The sequence below is a fragment of the Callospermophilus lateralis genome, chromosome 9, assembly GCF_048772815.1.
Source record: "Callospermophilus lateralis isolate mCalLat2 chromosome 9, mCalLat2.hap1, whole genome shotgun sequence".
Classification (NCBI taxonomy): Eukaryota; Metazoa; Chordata; class Mammalia; order Rodentia; family Sciuridae; genus Callospermophilus; species Callospermophilus lateralis.
In genome coordinates, this window is record NC_135313.1 from 2392250 (window position 1) to 2415608 (window position 23359).

A 23359-nucleotide genomic window follows, 5' to 3' on the forward strand; every position below is an offset into this window, starting at 1 on the left:
GTCTGGTTTCTCCTCCTGACACACAACAGTTTGGGTGTCCAGGGCACCTCGTGTGGGGGGCCGGGCCTGCTCTTCTACACAGAGGCTACTCACCCCCACCCCGTGCCTGGCCAGCAGTTCCCACCCCTCTGTCCAGGCCACACTTCCACGGCTCATCCACGGTCCCTCTACACCTGGTGCTCCGGGCTCAGGGCTGTGGTGTAGAGGGTGGCTGGGGATTTGGGGACAAGTGCTCCATGAACAGGGTTTTTCTTTCCTGGGACCCATACCCTGAGTGGGGATTACTAGGTCATGAGGTCTGGAACCAGGACTTCTCCAGATGGTGGTGCCAGGCACATCCCACCACGCTCCTGCTGCCAAGGTCCACCAGCCTTCAGTGCCACCCATCTCCACACTGCTACTCTCTCGTAGGTGAACACTGGCGTGGAAACAGCCTCCACGGGCACTTTGACACACCAGAGACTTCTAGTGCTACTGAACACTTTTCTAGGCAGGATTTAATTGTCACATACTATCAGTGGTGTGGATGCCCACATCTCAAAGCCTGACTTCCCTTCAGCCACGAAGGCTGCAGGGTGTGTGTGGGAAAGAAAGAGGTGGAGAGGTGCCCCCGAGTCTCCATCAGGGTGCAGAGGAGGAGACGGAGGCCCCGGAGGCGTCCCCCTCCGCTGGGTGCCGAGATGCTGACCGCTACAGTCAGCTTTGCTTTACTGTGACCACAACCTGAGAGGGCAACAGAGAGCAGGTGAAGCTCGTGTGGCTCACAGTTTCAAAGGTTCAGCCCACGGTCAGCCAGCTGCGTCACTCTGGGCCCCGGTGACGCAGACATCATGACCGAGGGGTGAGGCGAAGAAAGGAGCTCAGGACGTGGACCAGGGACACAGAGCTCTGCTCACCAGGGACGAAACAGAAGCCCCAAAGGCCACCCCCGTGTCCCACCTCCTGAGCCACACCCCAGCTGCCTTCATTATCACCCCATCAATCCGTATCAGTGGATTAATCCACTGTTACAGCTCTTGTGGTTTAATCACTTTGCCTCTGAACGTTCTTAGATCGTCTCACACGTGGGCATCTGGGGACACCTCGTGTCTAACCCAAAACACTGGCAATTCAGCTCTCGAGGCCTTTGGAGAACCCCACCCCGACCCCAGAGCTGGTTTCCTGCCTTGGTCCTCGGCAGAGACAAGTGGGCCTCACCTGGCCCCACCCTGGGTCGACGGCAGCGTTTCTGGCTTCTTTCTACTGAGTGTCCTGTGGACAGGATGTCACCTGACCCTGGCCAGCTCTCTCATGGTGCAGGAGCCCTTCATCTACCCCCAGGTTCTTTTGGCATGTGGCATTGCCCTGCTCTGCCCCTCTGCAGCTTCTGGCCCCCAAGAAAGGGCAGTATCTCCAAGAGCAAAGCATCGCAGTCTCCCAGGAGAGTCCTCAAAGACTGTCACCAAGCACAGCACTCTCCAGAGGAATCCCTCTGACCTCCAGCTGCCTTCTCCCGGCCTCTTCACCGCTTTTGCAAGGGGGACTGGGGGTCTCTGAGGGTCATAAATTGGCTGTGTGCCTCCTGCACAAGCCCTCTACAGAGGTCTCGCGGTGCCCCTAGAAGGCAGCGCTGTCTCCAGCCACGGCGGGACCACACCCCAGCTGCCCGGCGGGGCTCAGTCACTCTGCCTGCGGCTCTCCTCCCGGCCTCTCCAGCTGGTGGAGTGTTTATAGAGTGGAGGCTGGAAAAGCTGCCTCTCAGGGCCAGCCTGCATTCCTCGCAGATCTGTTGCTTGTGGCGCGAATGTGTTTATAACATTGGGGACACAGAAGTTGAGCCTTTGAAGACAGCAAGACCGTTTCCCACATACCGCCTCACCTGGGACGTTTCAAGAGTTGAATTTGAAACTCAAATGCTGAACATGGCCTCCCGGGTTTTCTCTTGTTCTGGGTGGGGAGGCTCCACCCCCGAGGCAGGAACCCTGGACGACACCACAGCGGAACCTTGAGAGAAGGGCCATGAGGGAGAGGTCACTGGCAGGAATGGACACTGTTCAGCACACCCACCCACCCTCCAGCTTCTCCAGCACCCCCCATCCTCCCCGCCCCAAGGGACCTTAACTCCTCCTGTCCCACCTGCTACGGTTGTGTCCTGGTCTTGCCATGACTGGAAACGGGACTGGACCAGGAGTGACCTGAACACCACCTCCGGGGCCTGCCTGACCGCGCCACTCGGCAACATCCTCCTGGTTTCCTTGGTTGTGCACTGTCCCCTCCTCACAGCCTTGTCCCAGATCACAGCATGCCCCTGACTGCCTGTTGGCCCAGGACCAAGCACCCTCACCATGGACGGTAGAGGCGACAGTGTATCAGCAGAATCCCTACGACGTCTTTACCTGGCTCCTAGTACACAGCAAGTGCTCAATAAAACATCTCAACTCGGCAAACAAACAAAGGAGCGACAGCCAGGCAGATCTGGTGCCTCAGAAGTCCCCCTCATGCTGGCCACTGCCCTGGGGAGCAGACACAGGGGAGAAAGCCCGACAAGAGGGCGGGGATGCCGTCTCCCGGTTCGTGTGTGTGCACGCGCGTGTGTGTGCGTGTGTCCCTACCCCGGTGGAGACTGGGTGACACTGACGTCAGAGACGGACAGAGATGGATGGACGGATGGATAGAGGCAGCAGGTGTGTGTATGGGGTGGCGGGAGAGGTGTCAGCCGGTCCCCGTCATCGAGCCAGTGCTGGCTGTGGTGGCAGGTGAGCCAGTCAGGCCTGAGATGGCCTCTCTGCCTCTCCTGGCTCTGCCCACCCATGGACACCAACCTGGGGGTGCTGGTGTGGCCACACGACTGCCGTGGGCCATGGAATGCCAGCAGGCGGACAGCGGTGCTCTGAGTGGCTCCTGTGCTTCTGCCAGGGGGACCACATGCCATGAGAGCCAGGCCAGAAGGAGGTGTGTGGAGGGACATGGAGCCGACCGTGACCTCCACTGAGACGGTCAGCGTCCCAGCCCACCCAGGGAGAAGAGACGGCCATTGGCCCAGTCGAAGCTGAGCTGGTGATGAGGAGGGTGACAGGTGGCTGCAGTGACAAGTGAGTGTCATACTGCAGCCACCGCAGGGCTCACTGACAGGCGAGCGGGTGTCGTCTACAAAATGCTCCGCCACCGCCACCTGCACTGAGCCCCAGGCCAGCAGCGACCTAAACGGAGAACACTGTTGCCAGCCAGGGTGCCTGTCCCTCTTCACCAGTCCTGGAGACGCAGCCAGAGCTGTGGGACAGAGGAAGGAAATCAAAGGTCACAAGCAGGAGAGGAGGAGTTCAAACTGGGAGGGAGGGGACAATGGGGGGGAGGGGTGCCTGGGAGCACAGGGACATGGGTCTCAAGAACAGGCCACAAGCAAGGCACTACAGGGTGCCTAGGAGGGAATGGAGACCCCCTGGGCACCCACGGGAAGGTCACTGGTGACCAGGAGGGTGTGTGGGGCTGAGACCCCCTGGGCACCCATGGGAAGGTCACTGGTGACTGAGGGTGTGTAGGTGGCACTTGGCTGGGACAGCTGATTGGAGTGAACTGAGGAGGGAGTGGGAGGGTAGAGGGGACGGGAGGGAGAAGACCACCAGCGCTCTCAAGAAACTGTGCCACACGGGCCCAGAGCACTGGGCAGTGAGCAGCTGAAGAGCCCTGCTGTGTGGCCCAGTGCTGGGCCATGGGACAGCGCTGCTGAGAGGCCAGTGGTGCAGAAGATGGCGGGGAGCAAGCCCTGGACACAGGTGTGGGAAGGAAGCCTGTCCTGGGACAGAAAGCTCTCTGCCCCCCCCGTGGGACGCTGACCCGTTGGGCGGGACGCCCGCTGACCGGCTCCCTGCGTGGGAGGTATGGACAGACAGGACTTGAGGGCACTGAGGCTGAGGGTCCCCGAGAGGATGAGAAATCTGAGAGGAAAGGGGGAAGACGGCGAAACCCTTCGTCAGAGCGAGGGTCCCTGAAAGTCCCAGGCTGGCGTGGAGACACTAGGGTTCTCCCTGGACCTGGGGTGGCGTCTCTGCGAGGCCTCCGCGTGGTGGGGAGACCCGCCACGGCTGCCCCCCTCCACCTGTGGTAGTTGCACAGTGTGCGGAAGTCACCTCCACAGGACAGCAGAACGGGGCGGGAGACCAGGAGGCAGGGAAGGGAAGGGAACCACGGCTCCGGATCCACAAGCTCCACCAACGTCCCTCAGCTCCCAGCTCGGCCCCCTCCAGGCCTGGGAGCAGGTGAGCTGGGTGCCCAACCCTGAGCCGTGCAGCTCACCCGGAGTCTCCTTTGATGACACAACAGAGGCAGGTGTCCTGGGGACTCACGCTGACTGGGTGACGGTGACCTAGAGACCCTGAGAGAGCCAGCCCGCTGTGACCCCTGTGGTTAGCAGAGTGGAGCTGGCCAGCTGACGTACCCACAGCACCTCTCACGTCACCTCTTACGAAGTTCCCTTAAGAGAAGAGATTGGGACCCCAAAACCCACCTCCCTCTGCACGTGTCCTGCTCGGTCCTGCTGACCTGACGACCCCTCCGGCTCTCCTAAATCTGTGCTTGGGCCTCCTCTGACAGGCCCTGACCCTCTTTCTATGGTGAAAGCCAGTAACTGCAGGGCAGAGCTGAGGTCCCCTTCTTCCTTCTGGGGACTGTCATGGTCCCTGCCTTGGTCCCCTCTTAGTGGATATTATGGTTCTCCTTGACACGGGGCCCTGACCTGAAAGAAGATCTTCTGGGAGAAGGTGTGGAGGGCACGTCCCTGCTGTGGGGCTGAAGCGTCACCTGCCCCCATGGGAACCGCCCGTCCGCCCAGGCTCCACAGCTCCAGTGCCCAACTCTCGGCTGGTTTGAAGTTTTTCAAAATAAAAGTGAGGCCAGGGACGGAAAGGAAACCCTGCCGGCTACAGGAGGTGTAGGAAAGGGCTGGAGGGCTGCCGCGCTGGGCCCTGAGTCCTGAGAGCAGGGTGGACAAGGACGAGGGGTGGGTACCGGAGACCTGAACTAGGCCTGGAGGTGGCCAGACCAGCCGGCCCTCGCCTCTGGGTGCCCTTAACAGCAATCCCACTGCAGCAGAAGAGGCAGGGACGCATGAGAGTCACAGGGAAAACTCACAAGATGTCCCCACCGCCAGACCACAGGACACCTGAACTCTCAAAAGTGGGGGAGGGGATGTTTCAAGAGAGAGATCTAGCACTTCCAAAAGCACGTGGGGTCCCTATTTCCAGGAGCCAAAAGGCCCAAGTGGGTAAGAAGAGGATCAGCAGCAGACCCCTGCCAACATGTGGTCACCCACCTCCGTGTGCCACAGTGCCCACAGCTCCTGGCTCTGGGTAGGCCTGGGGCACCACAGAGGCACAGGTGTGTCTGCTGTCCTCTCCTGGCGCCTGCCGTGCACAGCTGGCACAGCTGGCCAGCACGGATGTGAGCTTGCGGAGCAGGGAAATAGCTGACCAGGCCATGGACCAGAGCCCTTGAGAACCACAGCATCAGATCAGGACCAGCGCCAGCCAGACAAGCCGCGGGGGCTGCAGGGGCCGCACAGCCAGCCCAGGGTGCTGTCCCTCTCAGCCAGGTCGGCCCTGACTGCCGCCCAGAGCTCGCGGTCCCGTGGCCTGTCCCTGGCTGTGCCCGCCACCCTCTTCCTGGCCTCTGCGGGCTGCGGCCTCCTAAGTGGCGGTTCAGCCCAAGTTCACGGGCAGCACGCTGGGTGGGCGGCGGGGCTGGCGGCCACCCAGCAAGGTGTGCAGCCTCGGAGGGCGGAAGGCGCCGAGGCCGCGGAGACACGGGGCCGGGCCTGCCGCAGGTTCTGGCGCTCCTTCTTGGCGTGACCAGCAGGAGCGGAGGCCAAGCGCGGGGGTTATTTTTTAGCAAAGCACAGTCAACCCGGCGGGTGCCTCCCCCCAACCCTGCAGCCCTGGCCAGAAGCAGCGGTAATTAAGCCCTTTAAAGCCCCGCTGCCCTCGCTCAGGAAGGCCGCCACCTGGGGAGCACTTTCACAGGTGAATGACTCCTTAAAAGCTTTTAAATTAATGTCGTTGTTGCCCATAATTCTTACTTCTCCAGAAAGCGAGTTTTACAGACCCTGCCGAGGGCGGGAGTGGCCCGTGGAAGTGGGGGCCCTGGAGCTGTGTTCAGTAGATTCCTTAAAGAGTCGGAAAGAACCCAGTACTTGTCCTTAGGCCCCAACCTCTGCCCCACACTGCCAGTGACCCCAGTGACTGTCACCATTCATGAGCTATGCCATGAGGCAGGTGTTGTCTCCTCCTTTTACAAGTGCGGAGACAGGCTCAGAGAGGCCAGGTAACTTGTACCAGTGGAATCAGCAAGTAGGAATGATTGCATTTCAAGTGTTCTGGCCCCAAAGTCTGCTTTATTTCAACAATGCTGCTTTGTAAAAATCATGGAGAGTATGTCGATTTTGTAACTAATTTAATAAAGATTGAAGGTTAAAAAAAAAAAAAAGAAGGGAGATGCCCAAACAAGGTCTGTGTGAGGGTCTGAGCCCACACTGTCTGCCCGCACCCACTGGCAGGGGGCCCCTGGCCCTGCTGGCCCTCCCCACCGGCCTGTTAGATCCAGGAAGGGCGGAGCTCAGCCCTTGGAGGCCGGGAAGGCTGGAAAGGGAGCCAGCACTGCCCGGCTGTTTCCAGGTGAGCCAGGGAGCCCAGGGAGCTGCAGCGCTGTGGGATGGCAGGGAACTGGGCACAGGCAGCCTGTGGGCCCGGAGCTGCTGCTGCCCAGGTGGCTGCCGACAGTCCGCAGCTCCCCGGGCTGGCCCGTGTCGAGGAGCAGGACCCCAAGGGGAGCAGCCAGCAGAGCCCAGAGGGATGACAGTGGGAGAAAGAGTGACCCGTCGCCCAGCTGACCACGGTTGTAGGGCCACTGGAATACCCAGGTGGCCACACAGATGGAGCCTCAGGACCACAGAGCCCTGGGAGAAAGGAGGCCAATCCCTTGTCTCCACTGCCCAGTGGGGTTCCTCACCTTGACATCAGCGAGACAGCCAGGGCCTGGGACAGACTAGAGGACAGCCAGGGGCCACTGAGGGCAGTGACTTTGGTGTGCTGGGCCCCGACTGAAAGCCGCCCTGCGTGCATGGGGCCTTGAGAAGGGGCTGGCCTGTGTCCATGCCAGCAGGGCCACCAGCACCGGGAGAGGCAGCCCCAGGCTCCAGGAGGCTGCGTGGTCAGCAGAGGTCATGCGTCCCCAGGTCCCAGCCACAGGCCCAGACAACACCTAGCACGGAGAGGCTAGTGCCTGGGGTCCTGAGGGTGGAACCCCGTGGGCCACGCAGCTGCCCACACCGTCTCACTGTGCTGCAGGCTCTCCTTCCCCGCTGGCCAGGCTGAGCTGCTGGGACTTCCGCTGCCCGTCTAGTGTGAAGCCTCTGCCACCCAGGTCCCGGGAGGGCCCAAGATATGGGTGATCAGAGCCCAGCCAGGTGGTGCCAACTGGCCACGACCATGCAGAGGCCAGCGAGACCAAGGAGCGGCCAGACTCTTGCCACACAGGCCAGGCGAAGCCCCAAGCTGCAGCAGCCCCTGGACGCAGCCAGGGAGACAGGTGGAAGAGTCCTAGCTTAGCAGAGCGTCAACACCCGGGTTGATCTGGAGGACACTGGGTAGGTTTCTGACTCAGCCTCCAAGGATCCTGGATTCCAGAAAGAAGCCAGGTTATGGGAAACCAATAATTGCTTTTTAAACGTTTTACTGAAGTGTGGCACACAAGCAGAGAAGTGAGAGCACGATGAATTCTTTCACCAACTGGAGACACCATAAAAAACAGGTTTTAAAAAGCTTTGCATGTGTGGCTTGAGGATGTTGTTCCCACAGCACAGGACTTGAGCCCTCTGCCCACAGGCTTTCACCCGCTGGCTCGCAGAGCCCCCTGCCCCCGCAGGCTGCCCAGGGAGGTCCTGCCTCCAGGACGAGCACTGAGCAGGGTCCTCGATGGAGACCCAGGAGCCCAGACCAGGAGGCTTGCAAGGCCCCAGAGCCTGGCTGAACCCCAGGCATCAGCACCTCCGCGGGCACCAAGCGGGCCCACAGGTGGCAGACCGGGGCCTCTGACCTGGAGGCCGCTCGGTAACCCAGCAACTCTCTAAAACACGCTCCACAGCTCCTGTGCTGCCAGGGCTCAGGCCGTGCCCACAGATGCTTGGTCTTATGCAGAAAGATGAAGGTCTTTCTGGCAAAGCACCAGTCGGCCTGGGCTGCCTGTCCACAAGGTGACTCGGACAACACAGACGAAGCCCAAGGTCAAGGGCCACAGGGCTGGCTCCTCCCGAGGCTTCTCTCCTTGGCTGGTGAATGCCCTCTTCTGCCCCCAGTGGGTCGTCTCTCTGGGTCTGTGTCCTCCGGTCCTGTTTAGACCCTACCTCAGCACCTCAGTCCAACTTTAAAGACTCTCCAAGTACAGGCCCAACTCGGTACAGGCCTGGGGGTGGGGACACAGCTCAGCCTGACTAGCAAAGTGGCCAGGCGGCAGGCCTGGGGCAGGGGCAGCTCGTACAGGACGCCCTCTTCTGAGAGCACAGTGCCACGCACAACTAGCCAGAAGCAGGCAGCCCTGGGAGCTGCCCCTGCCCCTGCCAGCCTTACAGGGCTGAATCTGACAGTGTCCACACATCACACAGATGTCCGTCACGTGGCAGGTGTGGACCTGAGTCCTGGGATGGCGCCCCTGGAATCCCACAGACGTCTGCAGGCAGGCAGGAAGCCTACCGCACAGAGGGCCCCCCTGCGCCCTGCAGAGGACGCCACCCGTGGGCAGCAGCAGGCTCGGGGACTCCTGGAAACACATCCCACTCTGGATTCCACAACTGCAAAGGTGTTTTATTTCCTGAAACTTTTAGATCAAAGGACATTGTTTTAAGACTCAGGGCTGCTATTTCCATTTCTGTGGAGAAATCATTAGAGGCAACAGCCAATTACTATCAGTAAAGGTCGAAGGACAAGAAAGAAAAGTCTATTTCCCTTCAACAGCAAGACCCACCAAAGACCAGGGGGCTGCCAGCCTCACGTCTGGGGCCTCGGAGGCTTGAGATGCACTCTGCCCCCGGGGACACTCCCAGACGCAAGTCCCCTGGGCAGCAGGGGGAGATGAGAGCAGCTGCTGCCTCTGCCCCAGCAGACACACTTGGGAGCCTCGAAGCCACCGTCAAAGAGCATTCCCCATTTCCTGCCTCTGGGAGGAGAAGGCGTTTCTCCACCTACTTCAAAGGTGGTGCTGGGTGACCTGTCCAGACTGTCCGCGTTGCTTGCTGGGACCTGCTTCCTTAGGAAGATGAGACTATCGACAGCGGGTTGTAAGAGGCGCTCTGGGTCACCCCACTCACACCCTTCTCCTTCCCGTTAGAAGAGTTAAACACCGATTGGGTTTTATGAGTAAGGGATCCTGAGGCCACCCACGTGCCTGGAGGCTGAGGCTGCCACAAAAATTCCCAGATTTCAAATGGCTTCTTGCTGAGGCCGAGGGCTCCATCTCACTGCCGGCTGGAGGCGGAGTCCTGTGCTGGGGCTGAGCTCCCCAACCTGGCTAAGCAGAACCGTCTGTGCAGCGAAATTCCACACAGCAGCTGAATCCCTAGAGGCAGAGTGGCCTTGACTGCAGGTGCCCAGGCCCCCACCCCACAGTCCGAGCCCCCTCCCAGGCCTAGGCTCAGCAGCACGCAGCCTGGATCCCGGCGCCCAGGACCCCCAGGCCATGGATCCCAGTGACAGGGGCGTAGAAGTCCAGTGGCAAGCCCTGCCCCGAGCTGTGTCTCAGGACACAGACACAGCGGGACTCGCCTCACACTCAACAGCCCACGGCTCTGGGGGAAGACGTCGCAGCAAGCAAATCCTGATTCACGCCAGCAAGCTTCGGGGGAGAGAACCCCAGCAAGGCCCGCTCCTGGGGCCTCTGCTGTGAGGAGCTTGCCCTATTGTTGTGAGTCTAGTGCCACTTCAACATGCCACCAAGGGTGGCCCAAAGGGAGAAAGGGAGGGAACAACTGAAGCAGGTTGGAGAGAGGCCTGAGGTCACTTGCCCTGGGGGCTGTGAAGAGTGAGAAGCCGCCCATCAGAACAGGAACTCAGTGTGCCGAGGTTAACAGACGGTGAGGGGCACAGGCCACCTGGGGACCTGCAGGCCACAGCCCCAGACACCAAGGAAGCCTTCAGACCACCGGAGCCGGTGGAGTTGCCCACCAACAGTGTTGGAAAAACTTCACTCGAAACCATATCCCAAAGCAGACTGAGAAGCTAACCACAACAAGAAAAAGAAGAGGAAAGCGAGGCTCAGTCAGGCACACGCCTAGAATCCCAGCAGCTCGGGAGGCTGAGGCAGGAGGGTTGTGAGTTCAGAGCCAGCCTCAGCAACTTAGCGAGGCCCTGAGCAACTCAGTGAGACCCCGTCTCTAAATGAAATACAAAAGAGGGCTGGGATGTGGCTCAGAGGTTAAGGGCCCCTGGGTTCAATCCCCCAGTACCAAAAAAAGAAAGAAACCATAAAATGTTTTAAAGAAAATATATTTGAATATTTCACTGACTTCACAATAAGTAAGATGTTTAAAGTATGAAAACAAGAATCAAAGAAAATTCTTACTTCAAATGTGAATGCAAAAAAAAAAAAAACCACGTGACTGCGTCTGCACCTCTGATATGAACCTAAGCACATGACAATCAGAAGAGAAGGACATCCCAGGTCAGGAAGACTGCCACCACCCAAAGCCAAGCTGCAACAGGAAAAGTGGGGGACTCACCAGCAGCCCACGGAGGGAAGGCAGAGGCTGCCAGTCAGCGTAAGAGGTGTCTTGGGCCTTTACACTCTGCTGTATTGCCTAAGTTTCTAAATGGCCCTGTGATTTTCACAGTAGGAAAAGATGACAGGCGTGGGATCCACCCACAGAAGGCTCCAGACCAACCTGTGGAGCCAGGAGGGGGTGGAGTCTCCCACACCCAGCCGTGGTCCTGGCTTCCCCTCTTGGTGGCCCTTAAATGAGACCCTCTTCCCGCGCTGCCCTCTGGCCCTACCATCTCGTGTCTCCAGCATGAGCCCCTCCCAACCCCGCTGTCCAGCCTGTCCACAGTTCCTGGACCACCTTGGCCACTGCTGCCCCACGCTCTTCCTCCTCTTCTGGTCCAGCCCCATCTAGCTGCCAGTCGCTTCCATGTCCCCAGCGGCCCCAGCAAGAACCCCACAGGGCCCAGGGTCTACCCTGGAGTCCAACGGCTGCAATGCGTGGCAGCCACAGGACCCGACTTCCCCGCACCTCTGCTTCTTAGCCTACAGACAGGGAGTGGGGTTACAAGGACAGTGACACCCAGGGGTGTAATCTGGGCAGTCTCATAGTGCCCCACACTGGTGTGACGCCCTGCTATGGCTGTCCTGAGAGACTGAGGACTTCTGAACGGGGGCCCCACAGGGGCCTCCTTCCTTGGGCCCAGTCTGAGGCCTCCACAAGAGGGCTGCTGGGGCCAGGCCACCAGGAGAGCCCCTGCAGGGACTCCTGGGACCGACCTGACTCCTGAGGTCTGCAGACACTGCCTCCTGGCCCAGCCGCTCTGCCTGGGAAACACGGGCATTCCAGGAAGGCTCCTGCGACTGCCACGGAGACTTACAGCTCCCAGCCTCTGGGCTTGGCAGGGGGACAGAAACGCGCTCCCCTCCCGGGTGGGCCCGACTTGGAGAAGGGGCCCCACGCAGCCCTCCATGCCTGCGAGAACGGACGCGAACTCACCGGGCAGCTTTATGACGGGGCTGATGGGCCTGGACGGGGAGAGAGCACTGCTGAACATCAATATCCTGGAGAATGAGGAAGGAGATATTTCAGGAGTCATATATGCAAACAGTCGAAAGGCAAATGGTTTTCATAATGACTTATTAAAAGCTTTCTTCCCGGACTGGGAGTCCCAGAGCATATAAAGCCCAAAGCACTTAGCGAAATGGATTTAAGCACCAGAAAGCGTGTCCTGAGCCCAGCCCCCCGGCAGCACTGACACAGCCCTGCCCCAGGGTTCTGAACTGGTTTGCTTTGGGTCCCTGGCTGGGCGCCAAGTTCTCATGGCCTCTGCTCAGCGCAGCTAGGACAAGCATGGAGCGCCATTCCTCAGAGCCCGGCAGTGGCCTGAGCCATGGTCAGCCATGACTGGTACTGGCCTGAGGTTCCTCTTATGCGCTGGTCTCCCGTGTCTGTGGCTGGGCAGAGGTGGGGTTGATAGGCTTTAGGCCCTCCGCACTGGGCTCAGCCCTCAGGACAAGGGTCTCAAGTGGCCTGGCCCAGCCAGCCATGTAACCTACTTTTTCGTTGATCCAGGAAATGGAAGGGGCACAGGGAGGCAGATCTAGTTGTGAAGCGTCCAGACCCAGGGGAAATCCTCCCCCAGTGGGTAAAACTCAAGATGATTTAAGCCTCCTGTTCTTAACCAGAAATCAGAGGAGAGCCCGTGAGACCCTCTGAAGTCCAGTGGCACGAGATTCACCCTGCCTTATTCCCAGGAGCCTTAACATTTTCTGCTGCAGTTTAGCAGCTCTGGAGGAAGCCAACAGGCCCCTGAGGACGGGTCCTGGGTGGAGGGAGCCTGTGGGGGACAGGGCTCCCCCTGCTGGCGGTGCAGGAGATCAGCCCTGGACAGGAAAGCGTCCCAGGACCCCCCCTGAGGAAGGCAGGGACACGGAGAGAACCCTGGTAGGCTGAACTGGGACAGGAGAGGGGCTATTCCCAGATCAAGGTCCAGGAATCACCTCGGAAGCAAGAAGGACACCTGCGGGAGCAGCCAGGCCCCCTCCGCCAGGCCCAGCCACTCCTGCAGCCCTGGCCCCCCACCAGGGGACAGAGCCCTGTCAAGCAGTAGGTGAAGGCTGGGTGACCTAGCTGTGGCTAGTCAAGGGCTTTGTGACACTGGTCAGGACAAGGCCTTGGAGAACAGAATCCTGCCCATTTTACAAGGAGGACATCAGGGTCCAGAGAGGTGTGGCACAGCCCCTGTTCTCATGGAGTGTGGGAGCTGAGCCGTCACCAGCCTGGCTCCTGTACCCCAGGACAGCCCTTCCACCAGGCCACGCTGGCCCAGATGACGAGGTAGAAAGTGCATGACGCTGGTGGCCACAAATGCGAGAGCTCCTTGTGACTCTGCCAAGCCACACAGGCAACTCCAAGCTGGGTTGACGTGACACGTAACAAAGTCGAGTTACCAGGAGGCCCTCCGTGACCACCCCAATCTGCCCTTCCAGCCTGACCTGCTGCTTTTGGGGGTACAGCTCAGCCCCCAGCTGCACCTCCAACCCCACCAGACCCCCCAATGCAGGGCTTTCAGTTTTAAAACCAACAAGCCCTGGACAAACCAGGACCAGCTGTGGCCCCACTCTCTGGTTTGGGGCAGCTCACCTCCTACAGGCCTCTGCGGTCAAGGGCCAGCCTGCCCCTCCAGGGCCTGTCCCCACAGCCAGACAGCATCTTCCTTGGAGGAGGGAGCCTGCGGGGGACACAGGCTGCTTGGCCTCCCTGCCATTGAGCACCTTGCCCCTGGCCCAGCGCCACCAGCATGAACACCGTGGCCCAGAGAAGGGCCTTCACTTGCCACAGGCCCAGCCTGGACCTCGGCCATGCGCCTGCTCAGAGCCCGGCCAACAAAGCAAGAGCTGGGGATCCCTCGCCCCCCACCCTGCTGCCCTCCCCCCACAAGGCCAGCCTGGGGAGCCACACACGACTCCGCAGGCCCTCTTCCATGGGCACCCCTGAGCTAAATCTGCCTTAGGACCATGGTCCGTAAAGAACCTGCCGTAAGGACCCAGACTGTATCGTCACTGCCACGGCCCAGGGGGACAGCCTCAATGACGGTCATCTCCCCAAACACCCAGAAGGCCCCCTCTCCCCTGTTCCACAGCGTCCCAGGCGGCCTATGTGGACAGTGCGGGGCGGCCAGTAGAGGTGGCCCCTTGTCTGCCCTGCTCCTGGGGGCCAATTAGGGTATGTTTCACACTGTGGCAGGCAGGGTCTGGCAGGTGGCAGATGGATTCAGGAAGCGTTGTTTTAAGGAACTCTACAAAAAATAAAAGCAGAATGCTTACAGCAACCAATAAGAGTACCCCAGCTGGGGGCCAACAGTCAGGAGGCGCCACCTCAGTCCTAAAAGGAGAGGGCATGAGGGCCTAGTGGACCTGAGGCAGCAGGCCAGCCAGCACCCGACGTGCGGAGCCTGGAGAGAGCAAGCGCCTCACAGTTAGGGGCCAGGAGAGAGCAGCCCCCTGCTGGGAGGAGTGCGTTAGGAACAGAAGCTGCCCCCGGAGGTGGAGTGCCACCCTCAGAGGGAGCACACCCAGGAAATGGGAGAGGGGAGGCACGGAATGCTGACCGCACTGCAAGGCCTTAGGAGCGCCAGAGCCACAGGACCCAGAGCAGCAGTCCACGGTGGGTGGCCGAATCTTCAGGCCTCCACGCGGTCAGTCAGGGTGTGGGCCATGCACCGAGAGCTGTGCCCAGCGCAGGCAGGTGGCCTCCCTGAAGCACTGACTGCGGGGGTCACGGGCCGCCCACTCCCTGCGGCCGAGAGCACCTCCTTCCTGGAACAGCACCTGAGTGCTCTGGGCTGTGCCCGCGAGAAGAGCCACGACCTCAGGAGAGGGGCCGCGGGGGACCAAGCTCACGGTGCAAGCAGAAGTCGGAGGGCAGCGCGGACCAGGGGGAGCCAGGTGGCCTCGCCCACCCCCTGCCCGCCTCCTGCTTTCACTCCAACTGCAACCTGCCCAGAGTCGGGGAGCAGGGGAGCCGTGGGTCTGGTCCCTGAGGGGGAGAGCGATGGGGGTGAGTCTGGGGACCCACAGGCCCACCCAAGGGCCCAGCCCAGTCCCAGAACCTCACAGTCCCCCAGCAATCTCTGGCCTCTGCCTCTTCTTTTAAATAATCTCTTAATTTCCTTTGACACTTTTAAAATCATGAGTTTAATTTCTCGGTATAGGCCAAGGTTTGTTTTCATTTTTTCCTAAATATTTTGTCATTGCTGATTTTTCTCTTTTCCCATGAGACGACTGTTTTGATTTCCCGAGAAGTCGGCTTCTGTCCATTCCTACTTTGTTCAGTTTTATTTTCATCTTCCTCCCTGGTGTCAGGGCCTGGTCCGTGCCACACCCAGCATCAGCCCTGCTGTGGAGCACGGCCACCTCCTCCACCTGACAGGCGTCCCTTCACACGCAGGGTCCGTGGGCCTTGTGGATCAGTCTGAGCCTTTCCCTTACTCGATGCCCTCATGGGTGGCGGATCTGCTGAGAAATCGGGGGGAGGGGGGGGCAGACTGTCTGCAGGTGGGGTGGCCCACATTAGCCAGAGCACCTGCCCAGCCTTGGGACAGGGAAGCCAGAAGGTCCATCAGCAGGAGAGCCCTCTTCCTGCGGTCGGGTGTTCTTGTGGAAGTCGGTCTTCAATGTTAACATCACGTCCTACTTTACTTTTGTTTTTTCTCAGAGGTAATATACAAATGGGCTTTGCTTAGGTGCTCTTGGGAGTCTTTTTTCCTAAAACGGGTGAATTTACTCCATTTACAATTATAGTCACGAAGGAAGCATTTGGCCTTGGGTCTGACTTCGACCTTCTGTGTTGCGAGCTTCCTAGGAGCCCCCTGGATCGTCATCTCAGGTGCCGCTGTAGAGCCGACTCTTCCTCCTTTCTGACCTTCAACAGACCTTGGGAGAATGCAGTCCTTCCTGTCTCAGCTGGAGTCACTGATGGGCTGTTTAGCCAGGGTTTCTGAACCTACGTGCTTCAACAGGGCCGCATGGACAACCAGCACCACCACACAGGTCCCACCTCCCCGTTGTGGGAGGCCAACTTCGCACGTGACTGGGTCACACTCCCCGCTGGGTGCTGAGACGCTCAGTCACAGAAATGTGGCAGAAGTGTGACTGTGGGGGTTTCCTGGGCCTCAAGGGAAACTCTACTCAGCAACAGCCAGCCAACCTTCTTGGGTTCCCCATCCTTCTTGGGTGTGAGGGTCGCTGTCTCCTGCATGGGTGTGTCTTGCTACAGCCCCGTGGGTGAAGACATGCTCACCTGTTCCTTTGTAATATAACCCCTTGCCCCGTTTAGGATGGAATCTTCCATGGAAGTGCCTTGTGTGTGTCCCCTTCTCTTACTGTGCCCTGGGGTGTGGCCTACCCAGGTGTCAGTCAAACTGCTGACAATGGACATCATGAAGATACTCAGCCCCTGAAACCTGACCCCTTGCCTCACCTGAATAGCTTCTCCTCAATAAAAGGGGTCAGCACGTGCTCTCTCTCTCTTCCTGCAGACCCTTAAGGTCAGAGGAGCCGTCACAGCGACCCCAAAGAAAAAGGTATTTGTGTCTCTTGGGTGGTTTTTTGTACAGTCCAGTCAGTCCAGTTTACCTGGAGTGACCCTGAGCCTTTTAGTCGCGAGAACTGAAACCCGGCAGTCATTGGCCCGTATTTGGTTAGAGTTCTCTGAACAATTTTTTGATTGTTTTAGTGAAGCTGTTGTGATTTTTATCTCACTAACATTATTAATGTTTATTCAGAAGACATTCGCCAGTCTCTATTGAGTGCCCCCTAAGCTCCTGGCTTTGTCATTGCTGGTGGCACAGGGGTGCAGGAAACCCAATAAACAAAACCCTGTCATCAGACAGTGCTTTCTAGAAGGGAGGAGAGGCTGTGTGGCTCATGCCACCTTCGACACATGGCCTCCGGGACTCCACGTGCTTGAGCATGCACTGAGAGGCCCTGACAGGCCTGGTGTGCCCCCAGGTGCATGGCCAGGTAGTCAGCCCAGCCCCAGGTGGACTGCAGATGGATGGCCAGCAGGCGGGGTGGGGTGGGGGATGGGATTCCAGGCCCAGGGATAGAGCACACCTGTCACAGCAGCAGAGAGAACACAGCTGGGGTGAGACTGGGAGCTGGGAAGAACTGACCGGCCTGTGTGCTGGGGAGGTTCCTGGATCCTCCAGCCAGATGACCTCACCTTTTCCCATGCAAAGGGAGAAAGAGTTTGACCATTCCAATAGCATGTTTATCCTGAAGCCTGTTTTCTTTCAAGTGTTCCATAGGAAATGCAGGGCTCTGGGTCCAGTGAGGGTGGAAACCCTCCCATCCATATCCGTTCCCAGGAATTCAGACAAGAGGAGATACCGCTCCTCTGTGAAGCCAGGATCACCCCAACACACTTCTGTGCCCCCCATTGGACAAGGCTATAGTAAACAACCCTCCAAATGCTTGGGAATGTTGAATTTCTGCCCAGAGACCGTCCCTTAAACAGAGGAGCAGGCGCGTACACACACACACACACACACACAAAAAAAAAAAAAAACAACACTCAGGGGCTGGGGATGTGGCTCAAGCAGTAGCCGCTCGCCTGGCATGCGTGTGGCCCGGGTTCGATCCTCAGCACCACATACGAACAAAGATGTTGTGTCTGCCGAAAACTAAAAAATAAATATTAAAATTCTCTCTCTCTCTCTCTCTCTCTCTCTCTTAAAAAAAAAAAAAAAAAAAAAAACCTGTCAATCACAGCCTGCCACCCTGCCAGGCTTGAGGGGAACAGGGGACCCAGCCTAGCTAGCTGGTCATGGAACCCATCTTTCCATGCACAGTGATGGGTCTGAGGCTGGACATGTGGCCAGGCAGGCAGAAGTCCTGCCCTGAGGTTAGATACTGGCCAGCAGGGTAGAGGGACCCTCTCCTTGTTGGAGTGAGAGCAATGAGTGGGCCCGGGCTGCTGCTGGCCTTTGCAAGGAGAATCACGACCGGCAGGTGAGGGCGGGGTAGGGGGTAGAAAAGGGAGAACCAGCAGTGAACCCCTCCCAGCTCCTGACTCTGCGGCTCAGGCTGCCCCCTGGTGGGCCTGACTCCCTGGAGCCATCGTGGCCACCAGAGCTCTGAGCAGTCACTGCGTCCAGGCCAGAGGTGCTTTCTGTGGGAACCCCAGTGAGAGGGGGGTCTTCTCCAAGCTCCCACTGCCCGTACAGTGCAGGGCAGAGGCGGGGGCACCTGAGGCCCTTTAGCTCCATGCGAGCCTCATAGGAAACTCCACTCAGCAACAGCCGGCCAGGAAGTGCGCTGAGGAGAGGGTGCAGAGCACAGGTTGTGGGTGGAATCCCGAAATCCCTTGGCTCTGTGCTTCAAAGGAGTCCTTGCCCACATCTAGGGTTGTCTTTGAACTGCTCCTAAAGAGCCCTGGTTAATGTGACGCTTCACGGGTCCACCATGAAATCAGGAACACCTCAGATCTCCCTCAGACCCGCACGGGCGCTTGCGCCCCATCAATCAGAGAGGAAACCAGGCTCGCGCTGCAGCCCAGGGAGACGGGACCTCCTGGCACTCCGCCACAGAAGGACCCCTGGATGACAGGGGAAATGAGGAGAGGGAGGGGCAGAGAAGCTGCTTCCAGAAGGAATGAATTTGTGCGTGTGCTTTGATCCTGCTGTGATTTTTATTTGTTTTAGCCACATCCTCTCCTCTGCACCACTCAGCTCAAGGTGCTTTAAATTAGATGGAGCTAGAAAAGTTCCCCCCCCCCCGCGCTCCCCTCCCCTACACAGCCCACACTGCAGTCTGCAAGATGCATGATCACGCCATGCTCAAGTGTAACTGGAAGAAATTGAGACAAATAAATAAACTCAGAGGCACCACATGCGTTTGTGATGCTCTTTGCCACGGACTCCTGATGTGTTTGCAGACAGCTAACTCTCAAGGCAAACAAAAAGTGGCAGTATTTACCCGGCTTTGCCCGGAGCTGTGAGAGCCTCTGGTCCGAGGATCTGCTGAGGAATTTGCTCACAGATGGGTGCCGTTTCCCCTGGCTACCTTTCCTTCCCTTGCTGGCGTTCCTGCCTTTCCCATGGTCCAGGCTGAGTGAGGACTTCTGCTCTCAGTAGGACAGCACAAACGTCATACAGGCCCCGACAGCAGGAGGTGGGAGGACAGACTGTGTCTTGAAGCCCAGAACTTTTTTCAAAAGAAGCAAACCAGTGCCAGCCAGACCAGCCACTTTGCTAAGCCTTCAGGAGAGAGCTCTCCACCAATAGACCCCCTCAGACATTCTTATTAGGGAGGCAGATGCCTTGGGGCCTCTCTCAGGAGGCTCTGAAACGAACCCCTATCTTCAGAACCTTCACTCTGCCAGCTGCTCCCGCCATCGGCCACTGGCTCCAGAGCCTTGGCATGCAGGGACCTCCCCTGTCCATGGAGGCGCTGCCCTGTCCATTTCTGTCTGTGAGAGACAGGTGCAGGCTCTCTGCTCCTGCACCGCCAGGCGGAGCTACTCGGGCCTCGGAGCCATGGGTCCCAGCCAGAGGTGAGCGACCCCGTCCCATGATGATCAAGGTCCCTGCTGTACATAGTAGGTGCCTCATAGCCAAGAACTGTGGGTCATACCCACCCTGAGGGTTAGCAGAGGACCCTTTAACTAGGACACCCACGTAGGCATGACATCCACCTTCTTGCGGTGCTCTTGGCCGCCCTGCCTCTGTGTCCCATTCTCTGACAGCTCCCACAGCCTAATGTCCCATGGATATCAGTCTCTCTCTTTTAGTTCCTCTCTGGCTGCCGAGCATCTAGTTTCCCTGCTGTGGCTGCACCCCCATTTCTTACTGGGGATCACCTCCCCCAGCGGGGGGTGGTCTGTGGGGAGGACATCCCTGGCAAGCAGGTTCCAGGCAGCAGTGACCACGCAGACTTTCACCAGCCTGGGAAGGACGGGAGAGCAGGGCGGTCGGCCTCCCCTGCCCCCCGGAGGGCGTCCTTCCTCCTGCTCTCAGCTCTCTGGCACCCGGGGTTTGGCCTGCAGTCCACAGGGGATTCCCAGAGCGTCCCCGCCCGCCCTCAGACACACTCAAGAACCTTCCAACAACAACACCGGGGCTGGGCTCGGCTCTGGGAGGTGGTTCTTGGAATCTTTCTGTGGCTTCCTACCCTTGTCTTTTGACTTCTGACACCTCAGCTCAGTTGAGCTGATTGACACTTCCCAAGAAAGTGAATTACAGAATGGACAGTTGCCCAGGACACCCACCATGCCTGGAGAAGCCGCCATCAGTAACCGCCGACCTGTCACCAGCACAGACAGAGAAGAAAAGGAAGGCTTGGGAGGTGGCAGAGTCACCCAGCATAAGGCCTCCCTGGGACAGCCTAAACTCCAGGTCAGTCCACTGATTTCACTGGGAAAACAGACCCCGGAACCACCTCTGGCCCTTGGCTCCTAGGACAGACCTGCTGAAAAAGTCTTCGCTCGGGGCAGAGGGCAGCCCCTCCAGCCCTCAGAGCAGCCTGAAAATGGACAAAATCAGGCTTCTGCTCAAATCCGAAAAGCTGCTTGCGCTCCCGGAGCCAGGAATGTGCCTCCAGCTGCAGATCCGCGCCTCCCCGAGGCCTGCTGCCACCTCTCTCTGAACTCCGCGAGCCCAGGAGCTGTTCCTGCGCCCTGACCCTCCACGCACACCACAGGGCACACCCAGGAATGCCACGGTGCACTGGGCTTTGTCTCCCTGAGTGCCAGGCTGCCCTCTGGGCGGCCAGTGCCCCACTCCACCCTGTTCAGCCAGACCAGGGCAGCCCCAGCACCCATGCTGAGACTGCCACAGGCCTCCCTCCTTCCTCCTCCCCGGGCAGCCACTCTGCTGTGGGTTCCGGGACAGGGCATGCGGAAGGCCACCTAGAGGCCTGGGCCCAGGGGACAGAGCCCAGGACCCTGGACAGGTAACAGGAAGACACAGGCCACGTGGTTCCCCACTGGGGCCTGTCTGCGCGAGCCTCCAGCCTCCTGGTCATCTGTCATCCCTAATCCAAAAGAACCGCCAAGACAGGGGAGCTGCCGCGAGCTCTGAGGTGGAACGTGACGGGACCCAGCTGTGTGCCAGAAAACAGTCTCTGGGAAGGACCTGGGCCTGGCTGGGTCACTAGTTGGCTTGGGATCTCGGGACAGGAGGGCTCTGGAGGTCTGAGGGTTGTGTCAGGGAGGTTTGGATTCAGATCCCACTTCCAACTCTGGCACGCTGGGCGTCCTCAGGCGGCACGCCAGGGAAGGGAAGGCCACCTGGCCAAGGCACGGTGTGGCCTCGCCTGGGGGCCAAGGCTGAGTGACCGGCAGGCACTGATGGAGTCAGCTCCTGCCCAGCATGGATCATCTGGTCAGGCTATGTGCGTCCTGTTGGTGGCAAGAGGGGCAGTGCAGAGAAAGCAGGGGGCCCCAACCCAACCCCTGCAGGAGCCCTAGACTACAGGCCAGACCAGTCACCGGGGCTCTGCTCTCTGCAGCCTGTCCCCACTGCCCGGCTCCCTGACGTGGCTGAGACGGGATGACCAGCGGGCTGCCTGCCCAGGAGGCCCAGCTGCCTGTCTGAGAGGCACGACCCTGGTGCTCTGGGCCTGGCTTTCCTCGGCCTGAGAAATCACAGACCTGTGTCTGCACATGTCACCAGGCAGGTTCTGTGACCCTGCTAGACATTCCCATTAACTTCAGTATCCGGGACCCAACAAAGAAAAGGCCACGTTGGACCTGAGGGGCCGGGTGAGGAGGCCAGAACCTGCAGAGATGCCCTGGGCGTGGCCTGACAGCAGGGGTCTGACCCTGCGGTGCAGCCCACCTTGGCTGCCCAGGGAAGCCTGGGGAAGAGGGAATCAGGTCCAGACCCGCCTCCCCCTCCCTCCCCCACAGCAAGGAGAGCCTCTGGCCTCCAGATGCAGGTCTGCAAGCCATTTCCCTTGCGTTATTTCAAGCTTTCAGGGCCTTGATCTTTTGCCACTTTGGAAGGAGCAGAGAAACAAAGGGATCTAGACTGTTGCTTAATAGCCAGGCTGGCTGCCCCGCCACCGGCCGGCATTCATCTGGGCTCTGCATCCTAACTGCCAAGCCAGCCTTGAGGGGGGCCCCCTCCAAAAGCCATGTGGCACCTCCCCTCCTGCCCAGCAGGCGTCCTCTCACCCACAGGGGGTCCCACCCAGGGAGGAACAGGGACCTGAGGGAAGGCACGGATGTCCTACCCCAGGGAGGAACAGGGACCTGAGGGAAGGCAGGGATGTCCCACCTCAGGGAGGAACAGGGACCTGAGGGAAGGCAGAGAAGTCCCACCTCAGGGAGGAACAGGGACCTGAAGGAAGGCAGGGATGTCCCACCTCAGGGAGGAACAGGGACCTGAGGGAAGGCAGGGATGTCCCACCTCAGGGAGGAACAGGGACCTGTGGGAAGACAGGGGATGTCCCACCTCAGGGAGGAACAGGGACCTGAGGGAAGGCAGGGATGTCCCACCTCAGGGAGAAACAGTGACCTGAGGGAAGGCAGGGATGTCCCACCTCAGGGAGGAACAGGGACCTGTGGGAAGACAGGGGATGTCCCACCTCAGGGAGGAACAGGGACCTGAGGGAAGGCAGGGATGTCCCACCTCAGGGAGGAACAGGGACCTGTGGGAAGACAGGGGATGTCCCACCTCAGGGAGGAACAGGGACCTGAGGGAAGGCAGGGATGTCCCACCTCAGGGAGGAACAGGGACCTGAGGGAAGGCAGGGATGTCCCACCTCAGGGAGGAACAGTGACCTGAGGGAAGGCAGGGATGTCCCACCTCAGGGAGGAACAGGGACCTGAGGGAAGGCAGGGATGTCCCACCTCAGGGAGGAACAGTGACCTGAGGGAAGGCAGGGATGTCCCACCTCAGGGAGGAACAGGGACCTGAGGGAAGGCAGGGATGTCCCACCTCAGGGAGGAACAGTGACCTGAGGGAAGGCAGGGATGTCCCACCTCAGGGAGGAACAGGGACCTGAGGGAAGGCAGGGATGTCCCACCTCAGGGAGGAACAGGGACCTGAGGGAAGACAGGGGATGTCCCACCTCAGGGAGGAACAGGGACCTTAGGGAAGGAAGGGATGTCCCACCCCAGGGAGGAAAAGGGACCTGAGGGAAGACAGGGATGTCCCACCTCAGGGAGGAACAGTAACCTGAGGGAAGGCAGGGATGTCCCACCCCAGGGAGGAACAGGGACCTGAGGGAAGGCAGGGGTGTCCCACCTCAGGGAGGAAAAGGGACCTGAGGGAAGGCAGGGATGTCCCACCTCAGGGAGGAAAAGGGACCTGAGGGAAGGCAGGGATGTCCCACCTCAGGGAGGAACAGGGACCTGAGGGAAGGCAGGGATGTCCCACCTCAGGGAGGAACAGGGACCTGAGGGAAGGCAGGGATGTCCCACCCCAGGGAGGAACAGGGACCTGAGGGAAGGCAGGGGTGTCCCACCTCAGGGAGGAAAAGGGACCTGGGGGAAGGCAGGGGTGTCCCACCTCAGGGAGGAACAGGGACCTGTGGGAAGGCAGGGGTGTCCCACCTCAGGGAGGAACAGGGACCTGAGGGAAGGCAGGGATGTCCCACCTCAGGGAGGAAAAGGGACCTGAGGGAAGGCAGG